Source organism: Martes martes, assembly GCF_963455335.1.
Source record: "Martes martes genome assembly, chromosome: 5".
NCBI classification, from domain to species: Eukaryota; Metazoa; Chordata; class Mammalia; order Carnivora; family Mustelidae; genus Martes; species Martes martes.
Window position 1 is genome coordinate 28,312,083 of NC_137892.1, and position 19,340 is coordinate 28,331,422.

The 19,340-nt window shown below is 39.2% G+C and overlaps 1 pseudogene across 1 annotated transcript; it reads left to right on the top strand.

Annotated features, from left to right (window-relative positions):
- The first annotated feature begins 8,750 nt into the window (after nt 1–8,750).
- Nucleotides 8,751–9,297, top strand: LOC308342770 (vacuolar protein sorting-associated protein 29-like; annotated as a pseudogene). The gene has a single exon. The product of its transcript is annotated as a vacuolar protein sorting-associated protein 29-like (transcript).
- Nucleotides 9,298–19,340: the final 10,043 nt, after the last annotated feature.

The window sequence follows — 19,340 nt, forward strand, 5'->3', positions numbered from 1 at the left end:
TGTAATAGGACTTTGTTAAAAATCACTGGAAGTCTCTAGGAAGTGTGTGTGTGTGTGTGTGTGTGTGTGTGTGAGTGAGTGTATACAAAAAATTATCTAGGTGGCATAATTTTCTTAGATTAATCAAAACTTGAAATAATATCCCTGTAGTGTTCCCTAGATCACCTTCAGGGTCATACTTCCCACTCATACTTTGCAAATCAAGAGCACAGAACATAAACATAGTTAAAATGTGAAAATGGTAATTAATTTTGACCTTGCTTAAGCCATAATCATGTATGGTAGAGAAACATCTATTTTCTCTTTTCAGTAGGGAAGGTCAATGTCACAGGTTAAAAAAGAGGAAGTGATGCCGATTCCAGAACTCTTAAGTACCACTCTTTCGTCTTTGCAAGAAGTGAAGACTTGAATTATCCTTTATTTGGGAGAAAAAATAAAACAATAACAAAAAAGTTTGTCTGAGGGGCGAGCAGATCTGCAACTATCTGGACCATATATCTTTGAAACATTTCTTATATGGCTTCTTTCCTCCCAGTATCTGTACGTTACTGCTTGTTTTCAGGCGGTCGTATGTATAGATTCTTGATCAAGATGTTACTTGAAGGGGATCAGGAGCAGAGACACAAAAGACAATAGGAAAGGTCTGCTAGCTTGATCTTCTACTCAAGAATACATTGTCCTGCCCTGGTGCCAGCTCAAACGTGATCATACTTCAAGGCTGAATAATCCTGCCTACAGTAGATGTTCTGCTATCAAATTACTACATGGACAGCGTAAGACCAGACCACATCCCTGTAGATGTGAGTGGGATTTTAACTAAGGAGAGTGGATTTTCTGACTGCAAATTATTCAGTGACAAAAATGAAAGACAAAGATGTAAGCCTTCCAGTGGAAGTCCCAAAGAAGCTGTCCTCAGCATCCTAGGGTCAGTTTTGAATCGAGGTGCTTAAAATACTCCTGAGCGGTAAACTTGATTTTGTTAAGCAGCATCAGGCTAGCACTTGTGCCCAACATCATCCTGGGAAGCCCCCCGGCATTTAATCGCAGCTGGTGGCATCAGCATGGAGTCCCGTTCAAGAGCTGTCACGGCTTGCTTGCACCAGACTCCCCTTCCCTTCTCCCAATTCTTCTATATTCTGATAATAGTTTACAACCTCATCCCCGTTTCCATGGGAGAGAGGATGAGCAGGTGAGGACTTTGCCTTGAGACGGCAGCAAGTAACCAATGGAGGAAGGAGTGACCATTGGAAAGAACAGCTTTAGTCCACAATGTGCCGTGTGGCTGATGTGGCCAGTGACTGCCAGGCCTAAACAGAAATTTTCTATAACACCGAAGGAGGAAAACCTGGTAAACGACTAGATATCATACATCCACGTGTGAATATAGGCGCTTTAGCCATTTTGATTCAGACATATGTTCAGTATAACATTTGCAATTAAATGTTTTTATTGAAGTTTCAACCTCCTGTATGGGAGAAGATATTTCATATATCCAATAAGGGATTAATATTCAAAACACACAAAGAATTTACATAACTCAACACCAAAAGAACCCCAAATGACCCAATTAAAATGGACAGAGGACCTGAATAGACATTTTTCCAAAGACATCGAGATGGCCAGCAGATGTAAGATGCTCAACATCATTAATCATTAGGGAAATGCAAATCAAAATCACAACGAGGCATCACCTCACACCGGCCAGCATGATAAAAATCAAAAGCACAAGAAATAACAAGTGTTGCCAAGGATATGGAGAAAAAGGAAGCACCATACATTGCTGGTGGGAATGCAAACTCGTGCAGTCACCATGGAAAACGGCACAGAGGTTCCTCAAAAAATTAGATAAGTACACTATGACTCATTAATTTCACTACTGCCTATCTAACCCAAGAAATGAAAACACTAATGCAAAAAGATACATGCAACCCTTTGTTTTTTGCAGCATTATTTTCAGTAAGTCAAGATATGGAAGTAACACAAATGTCCATGGATACATGGATGGATAAAGAAGATGTGGTGTGTATATTATACATACATATTGCATATGTGTAAGGGAATATTACTCAGCCATAAAAAGAATGAAATTTTGCCATGTGCAATAACATGGATGGACCTAGAGAGTATAATGCTAAGCAAAAAAGCTGGTCTAAGAGCAAGACAAATACCTCTATGATTTCACTCATATGTGGAATTTAAGAAAGAAAACAAAGAAGAAAGAAAGAAAGAAAAACCCCACATTCTTAAGTAAAGAAAATAGACCGGTGGTTGCCAGAGGGGAGGTGGGCGGGGGGAATGGATGAAATAGATAAAGGGGATCAAGACTATGCCTATTTTTTTTTAAGATTTTATTTATTTATTTGACAGAGATCACAAGTAGGCAGAGAGGTAGGCAGAGAGAGAGGGGGAAGTAGGCTTCCCGCCGAGCAGAGAGCCCGATGTGGGGCTCAATCCCAGGACCCTGGGATCATAACCTGATCTGAAGGCAGAGGCTTTAACCCCCTGAGCCACCCAGGTGCTCCAACTATGCCTATTTTGATGAGCACTGAGTAATGTAGAGAATTGGTGGATCATTTCACTGGACACCTGAAACTAATATAATGTTGTATGTTAATTATACTTAAAAAAATGTATTGAAGTTTTCTTCACTGGCTTTCATTTCTTATTCTCACATGGTAGACATGGGACTGTCATATTTGGGACAGTCTTCTTGCAAGATTGGCCCTTGGCAGCCATGAGGGTCTTGGGCACAGAAGCATGGGTTTGATGTCCAGAGAGTAAACGTGATACCACGGTTTGAAACGCACATGATTCCCAATTCTGAATCTAGTTCAAAGTGTATCCAAACCAATTAAACTAGTAGGGAAAAAGGTGCCACCTTGGCATTCTAGGTTGGTACCCTAGCTCTTTATTAATTCATTTTTCATTCAACAAGTATTTATGAAGCCTCTCCAGTGCCAAGTACTGTTGATGGCATTGGGAATAGAAGAGTGAATCAGACAGTCTTTTCTAATAAAAGTTAGACAATTAAGAAAAAAAATAATGACTGGTAGCCATAAAAGCGATGAAGAAAACTCAAACAAGGTTAAGAGAAGAGAGTATGGAAGACAAGGGTGCTCAGGGTGGCACCTGGCACGAAAGTGATTCTCACTAAGGGCATTTCTAACAGGGGCAGCTCCCTGTGGACTGAACATCTGTCATGGAACCAGAAAAAAAAAAAAAAAAGAACAAGACAGGACACTTATTGAGCAATGCAGGATATCCAGGGAAACCCAAAAACAACTGGGAGACTTTGGGATGCACTGCTGGTCTGGGTTATGCACATGGGGGTAAGAGCCATTGAGTTACTGCTTGTTGGTGTGACCTCACTGTGCCCACATTCTACTGAGGCACAGGAATATTCAGATGAGACAACTGATGGCAGGAATAAAAATGGAGTAATTGAGAAAGACAACTGGAAACCTGGACCTGGAGCAAAGGTCAGAGATCACATCTGAAGATATATATTTGGATGTCATAGCAACAGTGGTAAGACAATGATAACAATATAACAAGACAAGTAAGTGTCAAAGGTAGAGTCTGGAGGAATGTTCACATTTAGGTTTAAGGGGAAGAAATATCAGAAGGGAGACAATAATTTAAGGAAAATCAAAAAAAAAAGAGAATTAAAAAAAAGTACTCAATAATGCCAAATTCTACAAGAAGAGGATAACTGCTGAGGAATAAAAGAGTACATTTGTTTAGAGGATATATAGAAACAAATAAGAAAAAAGCATCATTCATGTGTCAAAATATGAAGCTCCATTTTAGGGCATTATAAAGGAGTTCAGATGAAAGAGTTTTGGAGCAGGTGCCTCATACATTGAACCAAGAAAAGAAAGGAGAGCTAGGATGGCACTAACAGCTGCACCTATCACAGAGTTGGTTCAGACTTTGTGTTTTGTTTTGTTTTGTTTTGTTTTGTTTGTTATCTGTTGTTGTTGTTAATGAGGAATAGCATAAAGGGAGAAGCCCATGGAAAGAGAGAAACTGAAGTGACCGAAGACAGGAGGGATGAAAATGAGAGCACTTACAGGGAGCAGTGTAAGGAAGAAGACCAAGAACCTGAAGAGGTTGTGCACTTCCTCTGAGGCAGCAAGATGGATAGATCTCTCTCGATGCTTCGAGGTGAAGAGTAGGTTATAGCTAAGGGTTAGTACTTGGTAACCACCATCTCCTTTGAGAGACAGGAGGCAACGTCACTAGCAAAATCTGCAGGGCTAACAGATCTAGAAAGGATACAAACCTTCCTGACGTTTCAGTCACACAGTGTTAGCCCTTCCAAAGCAGGGACATTCTATTTGGAGACCTCTTCTACCTCTCCTCCTCCAACTCCCACCCAAAAATGTTGCTGAAAGACTGGAGACTTAAATGCTAGGAGAGGAAGGTTTGAAGATTTACATGAGGCTGACTGATGTGGGGCAGGAAAAGGTACCCGCTCATGGAGCTGTGTGGGTGAATTCTGCCTATGGATGGTGACTCTAGTGCCACCTCCAATGTGTTCCTAACGTCACGCTCCCACCCACAGAATGTTACCAAGATTGACAGGTGTTCAAGGCTCCCATCTTTTTTGGTCTTTTTATTTTTATTAATTTTTTAAATTTGACATACAGAGATCACAAGTAGGCAGAGAGGCAGGCAGAGAGAGAGGGGAAGCAGGCTCCCTGCTGAGCAGAGAGCCCGATGCAGGGCTTGATCCCAGGACCCTGGGATCATGACCTGAGCTGAAGGCAGAGGCTTTAACCCACTGAGCCACCCAGGTGCCCCTTTTTTGGTCTTTTTAAAAATTAAAGTAGAGTTGCTACACAATGTTACATTAATCTCAGTGGACATTATAGTGACTGGACATCTCTGCATGTCATACTATGCTCACCAGAAGAGTAGCTGCCATCTGTCACCACACAACACTATTACTATGCCGTTGGCTACATTCCCTACACTGTATATTTTTAAACCCAATGCAACTGGCCCCGCATAAATTCTAGTGAGGGTGGTAAAAACAACCCTTAAGCACAATGTTATCTGACTGAAAATTCCCTAGATTCTATTAACAATAAAATTTTAATAAAATATTTTAAATCAAATACCTAAAACTATTTATTTGGGCTTTTCCTTCATCTTAGCCTATTTTTACCCCAAATTAAATTTAAACCTATCACACTTCCACTATATATATATTTTTAAAAAAGCCTAATCATCTCTATTTTTAACCATAAACATACAATATTTACTTTTGCAATTCCAGAAGGGAAAATGTGTATGAAAAGCCGGTGCCATCAAGCACATGAATGATGAGATGAAATTTCAAAGAAACCAAAACCACCAAGAAAGGAAGAGGGAAATGGATACATAGAGCTATTTCTAGAGACCTGTGCTAAAATTTAAAACGTATTATCCCCTTAAAATTGTACCACAAATGACATCATAGGATTGTTTGAAAAGTACAATTCAATAAATTATTTCATAAGATGTTTTGGATCATCCTGGGACTGCAACCACAATTATACATTGTGCAAACACAAAAAGGCATTCCTAGTACCAAATAAATGATTGATAAGCAATGCAGCCCACTACAAATCACTGTGTAGTAGCCCCTATTTATATTTTGGGTAGAGCCAATAGAAGACTCGAGGCTATCTCAGGAAAGGCGATGGCAAATTGGTTTTCTTCCATGTGCCAACATCAATCAGTTGCAGTGATGTGTGAGGAAGGGCTCTGAAACCACACTTTGTGGATGCAGGAAAGAGCACTGGTATTAACTACTTGTATCTTTCACAGGCATGGCTGAGAGTCAGATGGGACGACTCCCATCTGCTTTGGGAGAAGGCGGGGATGCAGAGGGGACCAGAAAAGCAAACTGAAGGCTTTGGTTTTCTCCCAACTTAGTCCACATCAGTTACTCTCAAAAGGGGAGGCACCCAAAGTTATAGCCAACATGGAAAATGACTGAGGAACGGGGAGAACTCCCTGCCTGCCGTCCCCTTCCAGGCGTCTGCCTCAGTGAGGATGACAAGATAAAGTGAATGAACCTAAAGAGAGTGCGGCAACCAGAAGAGAGAAATGGGATGTCACAACCCAACAATTTCGGTGTCAGGGCAAGAATCCCTGAAGTCCGTACATTGTGGAGAATATTACCTGGAATGGCCTCGTGTGGACAGAGAAAAGCTTCAAGATCAGAAATTTATTTTATTTACTAAAAGCTACAGGGTAGCTTTTCTTTTCTTTTCTTTCTTTTTTTTTTTTCCTACATAAGCAATTTTATGTTTGTGCTACAGCATTTTAAACAGAATCTGGCTAGTTAAAGAGGGAAATTAAATTGCAGAAAAGTCACTAGAGCTCTCAGTTCTATTGAAAAATAATTCTTAAAACCTTAAATAATAAGGGAATCCAGTGGCCATTAGTATTGCCTTGGTGTTTGGGTCTGCACCATCAAAGTCGACACCTAATTGCATCTCCTGTTGATTACTGTTGTAAATGGAGCACAGATATGAATAAAATATACTTAACAAAGCAAGATAAAATAAAACCATAAATTTCAAGTTAATACCTGCCAGCTAAATGATTTCAGCATTTTAGGAGGCAAAGGACAGAGAGATGTGTCTCTCTCAAAGCATTCCTTCCACATATTGACCTGGAAGTAGCCTTGATAATTAATTCATGATATTTGATTTCATTTCATTCAGGGTGTGAGTTACACATGAGCTTTGAGTTCTCACCACTTTGGACATAATTATAGCCTAAAAAAAATTAAAATGAACTTTCATTTTTCAAGAAAATGTACAAAGAAATCATTTGGAAGAAGAATCTCATATTGATCTTCACTTTTTGAAAATTACATTAGTATGGAGGTAGTTTTGGGAAAGATAGAACCATTAGTGCTTAAGCCTATATATCCCACTAGTACCTTTAAAAAAAAAAAAGATTTTACTTATTTATTTGACAGAGAGAGATCACAAGTAGGCAGAGAGACAGGCAGAGAGAGAGGGGGAAGCAGGCTCCCCACTGAGCAGAGAGCCCGATGTGGGGCTCGCGATCCCAGGACCCTGAGATCATGACCTAAGCCGAAGGCAGACACTTAACCCACTGAGCCACCCAGGTGCCCCCCACTAGTACCTTTTAAAAGATAGCTAATATTTAAATTATTTGTTTCTGAGTACTGTTCTCTTTATAGTAAGATAAAACAATTTCCTTTGGTTGCCAGGTAGTTTTTCTGAGTTTGATCAATTAGTTATCTTTTGAAATCACTATGTCATGATTAACTAATTAATGCTACAATATGAAATATTGTATAAGCTAATGACAACATTGTGAACAAAAGAAAACTGTCCATATTGTACACAATTTTTTGAAAATCCTCCCAAAATTAATCATTGCTAGCTCTTTTGCATTCTGAAATGAGTATTTTGGCTTGCTAAATAATGACAATTTAAAACTAAAGAGCTCAAAAAACCTGGGATGGTAATGGGAGCTATCATCCATTACACACTAATTATACCTCTAGTTACAGATGAAAAGTGGCAAAAGCACATCAAATAAATCTTGCTTTGACAGCTGCTGGTAGAATTTCTGTTGTTTGGTTGTAATCATTCTAAAAAGTAGGTTTTATATTCTGCTGGATTTCTTAAAGTTCTGAGATTTCCCGTATATGTAATATTCAATTCAGAATTGTCTGCAGCAGCAAAAGTTGAAAATATACACCAATTAACTGAGTATTTGTAAATATTAAATTCTGCTCAAACACCCCTGTTGTGGTTTATCACTAGTAAGTAACTTATCTCACGGAATCCTTTGCAGAAATTGTCCAATGGTTGGCTAAATATTCTAAACATCAACCAGTAAAACTGGGAGGGAGAAAAAGCAAAGTAATTCCAAAGTAAACTTGCAAATCTCTTCAGAGATGACATAAAATTAGTACTGGAGAACGAGTTGAATCATATGGGAACTCTTCACCAAAGAGAATCTAACTAGGGGCACTTGGGTAGCTCAGTGGGTTAAAACCTCTGTCTTTGGCTCAGGTCATGATCCCAGGGTCCTGCAATCAAGCCCCGCATAGGGATTTCTGCTCAGCAGGGAGCCTGCTTCCCCTGCTCTCTCTGCCTACTTGTGATCTCTGTCTGTCAAACAAATAAATAAAATCTTTGGGAAAAAAAAAATTTTTTTTAAGAGGATCTAACCAAATTATACCAGTTAACCGAAAAGGGGAATCATTAAGAATGGTAAAAAGCGTCTCCAAAGACAATGATTGGAATATCAAAAGATCAATAGTGACCTTTAGAAAAATTTATGAAATTCTTGGATTTTTGGAAAAAAGATTTATTTATTTATTTGAGAAAGAGAGAGAGCGTGCGCGCACATGAGCTGGTGAGGGGAGGAGCAAAGGGAGGAGGACAAGCACATTTGCGCTGAGCATGGAGCCCAACTGCAGATTTGATCCACAACCCATGAGATTATGACCTGAGCCAAAACCAAGAGTCAAAGCCTTAACCAATTAAGCCAGCCAGGCACCCTCGATCTTCTTTTCTTTTCTTTTCTTTTTTTCCAAAAGTTGTACTCTCTAAGTTCCTGTGGCAAAAGTCAAAATTAAAACACATTAATAATGTGTTGTCTTACAAATTTGTCAGCAAAACTACACTCAATGTAAAAATGAGGGCAGAGAGGAAGATGGCGGTGGCAGCAGCAGTTGTGGTGACTAAGCTGAGCCCAGGGACAGGATGTTGGTGTTGGTATTCAGAGACCTGCACATCTCACACCAGTGCAACAGTTTCCTGGCTAAATTGAAAAAGAAAAAAAAAAAAAAAAAGGCTGGTGCCAGGAAAGATTCAACACATTGTCTTCACTGGAAACCTTTGCACCAAGAGTTACGACTATCTCAAGACTTCATATTACGAGGAGACGTTGATGAGAAGCTGAATTATTCAGAACAGAAAGTGGTGACTGTTAGGCGGTTCAAAATGGGTCTGATCCATGGGCATCGAGTTATTCCAGGGGAGGCACGGCCCGTCTAGCCCTGCTGCCGAGGCAGTCTGACGTGGACATCCTTATCTCCGGACACACACACACAAATTGGAAGCATTGGAGCATGAAAATAAACTTTACATTAACCCGGGTTCTACCACTGGAGCATATAATACCTTGGAAACAAATATGATCCCTTCATTCATGTTGATGGATATCCAGGTTTCTACAGTTGTCACCTATGTGGGTCAGCTAATTGGAGAGGATGTTAAAGTAGAACAAATTTTATATGAAAAATCTTAAAGCCGGGCCTGTCTTGCTGGGTTGTTTTGTTTTTTTTTTAATTACCCTGTTCAAATCAAGTGATTAAACATTTATCAGACACACACACACACACACACACACACACATATTGGGGCATATATATCTTTTCGAATTAGTATTGTGTTTTCTTTGGGCAAACACCCAGTAGCAGAATTATTGGATCATACAGTATTTCTATTTTTAATTGCAAAATATTTTAAATAGGACACATTTTTTGTATAACCACAATCAATGTGAGTTTGCTTTATTTGTTAAGATGCAATTGAAATTAAATATTTTTCATTAGTCACAGTGAAATTTTTATTTCTATTTTCAATGGATTCTGTAGGTGACCATACCAGGTAACAATTTCTCTGAGCTAACAAGGATTTCCTTTATGTCATTTACCTTTATGAGATAAATCAAAACTTCTGATTCTCTTTCTTCCTTCCTTCCTTTCTCTCTTTATCTTTCTTTTCTTTCTTTCTTTCCTTCTTTCTTTCTCTTTCTCTCTCTTTCTTTATTATTTTTTGTTTGTTTGTTTTGTTTTTGTTCTTGTTTTTTTATTTCAGGTAAGGCACACACAACCAGATGGTTAATCTGCCCACATGTCTTTCTTTAATACAGTTCACGGCAAGTCTCTCTTTGTTACACGGGATTTCTACTTATCAAACGTGATGTAAATTCACTGTGGTTTCAGAATGGCAAGACCCACCATCAGTTTAGCTTAAGTGTATTTGGGTATTATAACGTAGACATTACTTTGCTTTAAATATATGGTATTTTCGTGAGGGCAAATGTGTGTGTGTCCAATAGTAAAGAAATTGAGATGTGTATTATATTAATAGGAGTCTGAATAGAAAAGAAAATATTAAGCATGAGGATTTTTATAGAACTCAGAAATGCACTGTTTTTTTCTATTTTGTCAGTTGATTTTTACTGTGGCTGTCATTTGTCCTAGAGAAAAATAGTTACTTGATAAATCGCCAAAAGTGGGTGAACATGGCAAGGCCAATTACTGTCTTCCAGATTATATATTTTGTATTTGATCGAAGACTTTTTCTTAATTTGGGGAATTTTGACTAATTTTCACAGCTTGAAAATGCACATTCTTTGCTCACTTAATTAGTTTATCAATTTTCTTAGAAGAACCAATACTCAAAGTACTAGTAAAACCTGAAGCCCAGGGGCACCTGGGTGGCTCAGTGGGTTAAGACTCTGCCTTCAGCTCAGGTCATGATCCCAGGGTCCTGGGATCGAGCCCCGCATTGGGCTCTCTGCTCAGCGGGGAGCCTGTTTTCTCCTCTTTCTCTCTGCCCGCCTCTCTGCCTACTTGTGATCTCTGTCCGTTAAATAAATTAAAAACAAAAAACAAACAAACAAACAAAAAACCCTGAATCCCAGTCAATAGGTTCTGACATGAACCTGAAATGCCTTGGTCACCTGGAGAAAAGGGATACTCTCATTTCTGAGACAAGGTTTCTCTGTTTTCTAAAACAAATTTCCGAAAATGGGCATTTCAAAGACATGCTCCTTTTTTCTTTCATTTCAGTAGTAAGCAGGTGCCATTTTAGAAAACATAAGTAGACCCAGAATTTCTGATGTCCTTCCAATTTAGCTAATAGATAAAATTTCTTATTGCTGATTTTGTGCTAAGGTTGAACACTTTCTCTTCAAGATTCTGGCAACACTGCTTTCTAGAAATTCTGGTACCAAATGTGATTGGGGTGCCTGGGTGGCTTAATTGGTTGGCCATCTGCCTTTGGCTCAGGTCATGATCCTGGGGTCCTGGGATCAAGCCCCACATTGGGTGCTCTGCTTAGCGGGGAGCCTGCTTCTCCCTCTTCCCCTGCCCCTTCCCCTATTCTTGCTCGCTTGCTCTCTCTCCCTCTGTGACAGATAAATAAATCTTTTTTTTTTTAAAGGAAATATGTAATCAGATCTCTCTTATTAGTAAGGGAAATAAGCACACTAAATTTAACGGGTACTGAATAAACCCAAGTTGACAGTCATGTGCAAATGTCAGGAGCTTGTTTGAAGGGACACTATACACAGTAAAGAAATGTTTTCTTTTCTTTTCTTTTTTTTTTAAGATTTTATTTATTTATTTGACAGACAGAGATCACAAGCAGGCAGAGAGGCAGGCTGGGGGTGCAGGGAGAAGGCTCTCTGCTGAGCAGAGAGCCTGATGCAGGCCACGATCCCAGGACCCTAAGATCATGACCTGAGTCGAAGGCAGAGGCTTTAACCCACTGAGCCACCCAAGCACCCCAAGAAATGTTTTCTTAATCACCTAACTAAAAGGACAAGGAAAAGATTACTGGGACTGATCGAAAAGCTTCATTTGTGCTTGAATTTGTGTATTTATTTTACTTCAAAAATTGGCCTAGTTTTTAAATTGTTTGGAGGATTATGAAATAAAAAATATCTATAATACAGCCACATTGGTAAATTACATTGGCAGCCTACCAAACCGAGAAATTTCAAGGAACAGGTGGTTATGACATATTAAAATGAATAGAATTTCTTGCTCTCACTAACAAAGGAAATAGGGTTTCTAAAAGGAGGGTACTCATATTTCAAATAAGATTTCATTTTTAATAGACGATGAGTTTATTAGTGAGGGGGAGACGAACCATGAAACACAGGGACTCTGAGAACCAAACTGAGAGTTTTGGAGGGGAGGAGGGTTGGGGGTTGGATGAGCCAGGTGATGGTCATTAAGGAGGGCACATATTGCATGGAGCACTGGGTGTGGTGCATAAACAATGGATCTTGGAACACTGAAAAAAATAAATAAAATAAAATAAAGAAATTAAGAAACAAGGTCTCTGATGGGGTCAAGTAAATCTGCATTTGATATACAATTTTAAAAATATAATCAGTAACTTGAGAGGAAATAAAGCACAAAAATTGGTTTGTTGGAGAAAAGAATATAATACAGTAAAGGACAAATATTTCTTATTTTGATACCAGACAAAAATGTTTTTCTGTAAGTCATATTGGTATATCTACAGAAGCAATTCCTTGGATTTTGACAACGAACTGGAAAATAATTTCACAAAGACATGGACAACCACATTTTCAGGTTCTAAAAATTTATCTTTCTGGACAATGAGGTATTTGAGGATTTTTTTAAAAAAGGTTTTTTTGATAAATTAAAATAAATGACCACAATTGTTACCATCAAATTTGAAACGACATTGGAAATTTGAGTGTGTTACCTCCCTCATCCCTGTCAGATGGAGAAAAAGCATTCATTCCTTCTGTATCTCATCTCAGTTGGGAGATCACAAACCACTGAATGACCAGCCCAGTCCGCGGTCCCCATTTAAGATTGTCCCATAAAGCAAGCCCCCTCTGAATATCCCACTGGCAGATTCTAGCCATTTACTTATTTACTGTCCGGCAGGTGAGAATAGAATTACGGCCATTTCATAGAAAGACTCACTCAGTGACTGGGGAGAGAGGGAATGAACAGGGGATGGGGAATAAAAGAAACGGAGAAGGAAGCTGGTTCCTTTTTTTTTTTTTTTTTTAAAGATCTTATTTATTTATTTGAGAGAGAGTGAAAGAGAGCACAAGAAGGGGGAGGGTCAGAAGGAGAAGCAGACTCCCTGCTGAGCAGGAAGCCTGACACAGGACTGGATCCTGGGACTCCGGGATCATGACCTGAGCGGAAGGCACACACTTAACCAGCTGAGCCACCGAGGTGCCCTAAAAAGCAGGGACAGACACTTTGCGGCGCTAAAGCCCCCAGTGCTTGCCTGAGAAAGACAGAATCGATCTCAACATCAACATCTGATGCCATCTATTCATAAACCCTAGCCCCCTCCATCAGGCTTGGACCAGAGGGCAAGGGATCATTTCACTAAATCTGGGCACTTTGTCTTTTCACCGGAGGCAAGAAATAGAACCCTATTCCTGTTGAAAAATTCCCCTGACCCAGGCTAAGGAAAGGATGTGCATTTTCCCGTAGGACCTGATTCAACTTCTCCATCTGAGCACATTTTTCTCCATTCAGTTTCCCTCCCCGCCCCCAAACCCACCTTTCCACCCCTTCTCCCTCCCTCCGGACCAAGAAATGATCTGCCTTCAGCTCCACAGCAAACAGAAACAATATTTTCTTTATTAATAAAGAATAATAATAATAATAATAATAATAAAATTGGTTCCCCACCCGTTTACCTTAACAGGTCCTCTTGTAAACTTTAGAGGTCCAACTTGCCCAAAAATTTGTAGGGCAAGATCCAGAGCCTGCTGGCTCCTAGGACTGTAAACCCATCTCTCCTCAGAGAGGCATCAAGTCTCTCACAAGATACACAGGATACGAGACAATCACAAAATGAGTCTTCTTGTATCCTGAGGAGATACGTGTAAATTCTGTTCTACATTACTGCAGACGTCTGTGTAAAATCCTGGCTGGATTCGGTCCTCTATTTTCTACTACCAGCATCCACGTAGATCTGCTAATGCCTACTCGATAATAAGATGTGTTCTTTCTCTCTCCTACAATGGTGTGGACATCATTGCATTTCTCCAATCCTTCCTTCTTTTTGCCTTCTTTCTTACCATTTTTCTTTCTTTTCACAAATATGGAGAAAGTACAGAGAGCACTAAAGTAAATGCAAAAAGACATTGGGAGCATGACAGCCTGAACTAAAAGGTAAAAATGAGACAGTCTTATTTATTCCAGAATCTTTAACTTCTGCTTCAAGATTTTAAAATATAGGCTTTATTTTTCTTGCTTTCTTGATTAGCTTTTAATTACTTTTTTTTCTCGTGACTACGTATTTATTATTTATTCAGGATATGTGCCTGTGTGTTGGCCGCCTACGTTATTTCTAGTTCTGGTTGCAAAAATCCTGACAAAGTATCTGTTAATTCCGCTGTTCTTGCATGATTCATGGTGTGTGGTCCAACATTAATGATGCATGAAGCTTCTAAACACCTGAGCTCGAAAGGGGAAGGATTCAATGTTCTTTAAGAAGTTGAACCTTTAACTGCCATTAATCAACTAAGTCTATGTGCTTCCCTTGAGCGCAAGTTTGATTAGTTTTCCTCCTTTCTTCTTTTTAGATGATAAGCAAAACTAAATCTTTCTGGAAAGCAAGATAATAGAAGTAAATTTAAATGTTTACAGCTTTATTACAAAAATTAGAATATTCACTGCATCCTGTTTGAAGTTAACCAACTCACTTTGAAGTTAACCAAGACTATCACCTATATATCGACCAAGATGACCTTAGTGTTCCCCTCTGCTTAAACTTTGGATAGGTTCCTTCTTAATTAAAGGCCCTGGTCTCTGTTTTTTAGAGGATTTACTTTAGAAAACTTACAATTAAAAATCTTTCCTCTGTCCTTTGAGATGTAAATCTTGCCCCAGCTTTTTTTTTTTTTTTTCACTCAGGAGTCCCTTTCTCAGGAACCTGGGAGCCATCGCTTTGAAAGGCAGTCATCAAGAAAGGTAGAGCCCCTGTCTTCCATCTCTGTGAGAGAACAGGATCCTAACTTTCACAGGCGCCCTTGGCAAGTACAGACAGTCTAATCACTAACCAACCTGATAAAATCCTTCACGACTTTTTTCACTAGCTCAACCCAGGGCTTAAAAATTCTTCTGCCTTTGTTTCAATGGAGTTTTACATTACATCTTAAGAATAAAATGGAGTTTATACATATTTCATACATATGAGGTTTATATATCTTATGCATATTTATACACATACATATGTGTACACACATATAGTTTATGCATATATAAACATATAGTATACATATATATGTGCACACACACACATCTAAATTTAATAACACCAGAGTCACGTCCTACGGTGGAAGCAAATAGAGCAGATGCAAACTATTCTATTTTTGAAATAACACTATTGTTTTGTTCTGCACTCTTCACTGGTCCCTTCCTATCCCAACACGTGAATACACACACACACACACACACACACACACCCCAAATGTGAGAGCCTGTGAAGTTTTGGAGCGGAGTTATCCCCGGTCTTTCCTGTCAGCTGTGAGCAAGGAGAAGCTGATCTCTCTGGAGAAGGGTGGTGAGGCTCAGCCATTTCCAAGCTCCAGGGAAGATACTTGCTGGATTGCATTCAGGTCAGGACTCTCAGTCCCCTCATGTGGACTGACCCTGTCGTCAATGGGACCAGTATACACTGTTCTAGGCACTGAGGGCTAGCTTGTGTGGTCTCTGCACTTCAATACTTCCCGTTTCCTTCATTACATGTTGGAATATGGAGAAACTTCATTTCTGCCTTGGCCACCTTCCAAGTATCCTTATTCCCTGATGAACCCGGAGGTAGGCACGGGCCCCAGTTCTTACAACTGCATTGCTGGGGGACCATGGTGAGTGGACGACTCACTTAGACCATAACCCAGCAGGTGACAAGAAATTATCCTTCATTGAATTTCTCCTGTAGCCATGTCTATTCTGTCAATCTGACTCTTCAACCTTACACTCCACACCCATACTTGCTTCATTAAGATTTACAAGGACTTTCTGATAGAGCTCACGGAAAAACCAACGAAAAGCTTCTCTGCCTTATGTCACTCAAGTTGCTGGTAAGATAGCTTGCTTGAGGTATGACACAAAAATATGAAGAATATAAACACATATGGATGAAAATCTACAGTGTGTATTATGTGCCTATTATATAGAGGCACCGCATAATCATAGTCTCACACAATAGCAGCTGTCCAACGTGGGTGCTCTTATCCCCACTCTGCAGGTTGATCATCTGAGCTAGAGATTCAGAAGAAAATTGGTCAGTTAAGGAGCCACAGCCTGTAAACGTACGAGCTGAAACTCAAACACAGGCCTCGTCTGGGCACAGATCTTCGGTTCTTTCTTAAGCATCAAGAGATTCAGATATTCATTGCTAAGAATTAGCACATGGTGACAGGAGGAAAAAAACTCTAATCCCCAAAGTGGCAGGTGTAATAAAAAAGGAAAACCCTAGGAATCAGAATGCCTTCCAAGTTAGTTGTGTGACCTTGAGCAAATCCTCTAGTTATTTAGATTATCAACTTCATTCTCTATGGAATAACGAATTAGGGCAGCTGGTGATCTTATAGATCCAGAAATTAAAAATTACATGGTTTTTTCTGAATGCTCATCACTCTAAGATACTTCCTGGAAACATGCATTTGCAAAGAAGGTTTACTGCTGTTTCCTCTGGCAATTTCTAAAGATCTACAACCCAGTGTTGTATAAGAATAAAGTTAGGAAACTTGTAAAAAGAATAATATCTTTCCATGTGATCTGTAAAGAAAAAAAATGCTTCAAAGTCCTTAAGCCTCGCTTCATTCATCCATGTTGTGAAGATGAAAATAACAAATGCTATTCGCCTCAAGTTTTGTTGCAGAAAGCCTGTCTCTTTCTTCTCCCTGCCACACACTCTGAGTGCCTGGGCATGAATTGGAGAAGTGCTTTTTCTTGCTCTCCAGCCAACCTGATGTACAACGGGAGAGAGAAAAATCCATAAATCCCAATATCTAGCTCACAATTTGCCTTCCATGTGCAAGGCTCAAAAGTTTTTTCAAGGTTGAAAAGTTTTTGTGTCCACATTCCCCAGGGCTCTAAGAAGCCAATAACCCTGACAACGATGGCTGGAAATGGAGGCAATGAATGGGGGCAATATAAGTTTGGCTGGCAAAGTAAAACTACCTTTGCTTACACATATTAAGCTGCTTCCAAAGCAGATCTGCTTTGGGGAGAGGAAGATGAAAGGAAGTTGGCCAATGCCAATAGGCTACCATCATCATTCAGATACACCAGGGATCACGTCGAAACCATTCTTCCAGCTCCAATTAAACTGATGCTTACTGAATGTCGGGGAAATGTACAAGGATTTTTGCAGTTGCCAGTAGAACTTAAGTAAAAAAAGCAAAGAGGCTCAGATTTCCTTTACATTACCCATTAACGTCATCCCCAATAAAATCACACCATCCATTGACTCCATTACAAAATTAAGAGAAACTTTACCTTTTACCTTTACTAATCGCCAAATTTATCTCTACCTATGAACTTAAATATTAATGTGGTTCATAATTCTTACACACCTTCTACAAATCAGTCAAAAGCATCCTAAAGGAGAGAGATGAGATCTCTAAACATCTCAAACAGTTTTTCTTATATTACAAATATATTCTATTTCCAATATACATAATTTATTATATACGTGTATTACATACATACAACATATGTAAGCAACAGGGAAAGACACAATGTGAAAGAGAAAGACAGCTGCTCTGCACAAGCTAATTACTATATAGTCTGCAGTCCAGTGGTTTGAATGTTGTATAAAAATATATTCTTGGGGCGCCTACATGGTTCAGTGGGTTAAGCCTCTGCCTTTGGTTCAGGTCATGATCTCAGGATCTTGGGATCGAGGTTGCATCGGGCTCTCTGCTCAGCAGGGAGCCTGCTTCCTCCTCTCTCTCTGCCTGCCTGTCTGCCTACTTGTGATCTCTGTCAAATAAAAAAATAAAATCTTTAAAAAAAAAAAAAGAATCTTCCTTTAAAAAAAATACATATATATATATATATTTTTTTTTTTCTTATCCTGGTATGCAAGAGATGAGACAGCAATCACAAGTTTGAAATTCTCATTAGATCAATTTACTTGGCCTTTGGCAAAGAGTAGTTAATTTGTAAGGAAAACGGTCTTTTCTGTTGCAGGACTTAAGGACTGAGTTTTACCGACAACAGCCTCTTTCAAATTGCAGTTATGAATTTTAGCTGAACTTCAACAAATCTAAAGGTCATTCCATTAACATAATATTTGGGCTGGCCTTGACCTCTAGGTCAATCTAGGTTTTTAATTTCAGTTGAACCATACTTGAACTGTTCTGACATACTTATTACAAAATACACTACAGTCTCTATCAAAAAAGGGAAACTCCCGCAATTCAATCTAGGCAAGTAATATTAAAGGAAATACAAAAAGCCTCTACCGGTTCTTAAGTTTAAAAGCACAAACCTATAAAAAAAAAAAATCTAGGGATGCAGCACATCCTTAAGTAACTAATGTAATAGGAGTTTAAAATGACAATGATTCACAACTAGGACTTACTGTGGTGATCATTTGACAATACATCTAAATGTTGAATCACCGTGTTGTACAACTGAAACTAATATGACAGTGTATCTTAGGGTATTTCAATTAAAAAATCAATAAAATACAATGGTAATCTTTCTACCTTGGGTTTGGCTAAGGCCCCAAAGGCTGAGAACAACAGTGCAGGTACCAAGTACCTGTATGTTGTACAGTGGGATGTTAATTCACCAAAGCTAGAGCTAGAGCATAAGAAATATATTTCTTGAAATAAATAAATAAAAAATCTTAAAAAAAAAAAAAGAAATATATTTCTTGGATCCTACAAGCTCAGCCTCTTTACCGAGAGAGAAGAAGGAAGGAAGGGAGGGAGGGAGGGAGGGAGGAAGGAAACAAGGGAACAAGGAAGGGAGGAAGGGAGAAAGAAAGAAAGAAAGAAAGAAAGAAAGAAAGAAAGAAAGAAAAAAAAAAAGACGGAACAGTCAGAGAGGATTTTCTTGGAGAACCTTGTCAGTGAGCTAGAACTTTCCCATGGAAGCAGAAAGACAAATCTTCCTCCTGCAACAATCTAAATGAAGGGGGCCCTCTCAAAGACTCTATATACATCTTCAATAATTTAATTGACACAGAGGACCAATATTTGATACACACTCAAGAAGTTTAAGTCTAGGGGCGCCTGGGTGGCTCAGTGGGTTAAAGCCTCTGCTTTCGGCTTGGGTCATGATCCCAAGGTCCTGGGATCTAGCCCCACATCCAGGTCTCTGCTTGGTGGGGAGCCTGCGTCCCCCTCTCTCTCTCTCTGCCTGCCTCTCTGCCTACTTGTGATCTCTGTCTGTCAAATAAATAAATAAAATCTTTAAAAAAAAGAAGAAGATTAAATCTAAGAAGCTCTGCCTTCCAGGCAGAACAATAAAGTTGGAGGAGAGGGGGTTTGATGGCAGAATTTATTTCAAATGTATCAGTAAAAAA